At 33.6% G+C, this 2152-nt stretch overlaps 1 pseudogene; it reads left to right on the top strand.

Moving 5' to 3' along the window:
* Positions 1 to 257: 257 nt before the first annotated feature.
* LOC149198489 (uncharacterized) lies at positions 258 to 1332 on the top strand (annotated as a pseudogene).
* The last annotated feature ends 820 nt before the right edge of the window (positions 1333 to 2152 follow it).

The following is a 2152-nucleotide window of genomic DNA, read 5'->3' as shown; positions in this document are numbered from 1 at the left end:
AAATTCCTTGACTTTCATTCTTTTGTTCTCTGAAGGAAAAGAAGAGCCTGAATAGCATCGACGATGAGGGGTAGTATTGGCAGAGAAGCTGAAATCAAATTTGAATTTGACAATGATTTATTTAAATGGAAGGCAGAAGAGTCAAGAAGGAGGCCCAGCTGTACCAGTGCGGTGTTGAGGAGATATGGCAGCGCCTGGAAATCCCTTTACTCACTTGGAAAGTCCTGTATCATAATCGACATCTAATCTCGATTTAGGTTGGCCTTTATCAAAGTTAACTTCTACTCTATCATGAAATATCTAGCCTTTTGCAACCTGTGATTTTACATTTACATGGAGCAAAATTCATGTTCGGGGTCTGGTTTTGCTAGAGATCAATAGTTTCTCAGCTTTGCAGCACTCGCAGATGTCTCTGCAGCTCAATTCGGTTGTTGGTTGCGGACCCCTGGTCAATGGACAACATGGATTTAGATCTTTCTCAAGTCATTGCAGCTTCCTTTCAATGCAAGTTGCCTCTCACAACACACCTTGTCCTACAAATTCAGTGGATTTATATATTGCAAAGAGGAGTTCTAAAAGGGCTGCAAGGTGGGTTAGGATGCTCGCATTTTCTGGTAGGTAAGAAGATCTAAAAGGCTCGAGTGATGGAAAGGCAGAAGCCTTAACTGAGTCAGGACAGAAAGTTGACACTATAGCAACTTCATCTAATAGCATCAGTTCTTCCCGTCCCATCATAACTGCCGATCAGAAGCTGCAATCAGGAGCAGTTGTTGGAAATTCACTGGAAAAGGATGTAGAAAGCGGTCCCAGCGCTTCTTCTCAAATTGAAGCTAAAAGAATTGATGCTCCTCGTAAGTCAACATCAAGTCGAATGAACGCATTAATCTCATCAACAGTGCCTAAGACAGGTTATCCATCAGGTGAACCAGGATCCTTTACATCTGCAAACCCCTCTCTGTCAGCGCTGGAGAAGTTAAGAACTGCTCGCACACTAACAGGATTTGCAGAGTCAGATAAACCCGACACCACTCAACGAAAAAAAATCTTTTAGATGCCTTAAGGGAGAGTGATAAACAAGGAAAAGCTACTGAATATGGGCAACCCCACCAGCACGGATATATAAATTTTGGGGTTGCTGTCGCGATCACAGGGGTTATGCTGCTGGAGGCGACGAAGGAGATAGAGTACAGATTCCCAAGGAGCTCAAAAGGAGTTGAAGGAGCAACGCTTCAACTCTCTGACTGCATTGGAAATCTTGAGCGAAATTGTCACATTCCTTCACTTCAATTCGTTGGGCTTCCTGGTAATTGTAGGGCTACTGATCTGCCCTGATCAATCCATTCTTCTCTCCAAAGATCAATCCATCAAAAATCTTCTACAACGCTGCCATCCATTTTGTTCTGCATTTATTCTGGTTTGTTTTATATTTTTAGGTTTATTTTGTTGATTCTGCTTTAATTTGTTATATTATTAATATGTTAATATACTAATTATATTAATATATTGATATAATAATTTTAATTATAATTTTTTGTAAATATTTGATTAATTAATGATTGTTATAAATAGTGTATTAATATATTATTTGTATTCATTATATTAATATATTAATATCTTTTATAATTTCATTATAAAAGATATTAATGTTGTTATTATAATTAATATATTGATATATTAAATGTATTAATATATTAATTTATTATTATATTTGTATTTTGTTGTGCCATTTGTTTTTTATTTTGTATATATTTTGATTGATTAGATTTGATATATTTGGTTAATATTTGATTTGTGTTGATATATCTATATATGATTGTAATAATATATTAATTATATTAATATATTAATATGATTGTATTAATTATATTAATATATTAATTTAATATATTAATATGATTGTATTAATTATATTAATATACTATGATCATATATTATCTTTTGTTATCAATTTTCAAAAAAACAAAACAAAAACAAAAACAAAAAAAAACAAAATAATAGTTAACAATTGTTGTTAAGAAGGATTGGCATGTGTGGGGCACTGGCATAAAACAAAACTTTGGAGGCATGAAAATTGAGACAATCATGAGAACAGGATGAAAGAAAAAAAAAAAAAAAAAAAAAACACAAACAAACAAACACACTTTTCACAAAA

The sequence above is a fragment of the Pinus tabuliformis genome, chromosome 2_1 (assembly GCF_031772625.1).
Source record: "Pinus tabuliformis cultivar Carrire ecotype Pingquan chromosome 2_1, CPIR1, whole genome shotgun sequence".
NCBI lineage: Eukaryota > Viridiplantae > Streptophyta > Pinopsida > Pinales > Pinaceae > Pinus > Pinus tabuliformis.
Note: the sequence above shows the minus strand (reverse complement) of the source record. Positions and strands in the feature narration are given on the sequence as shown.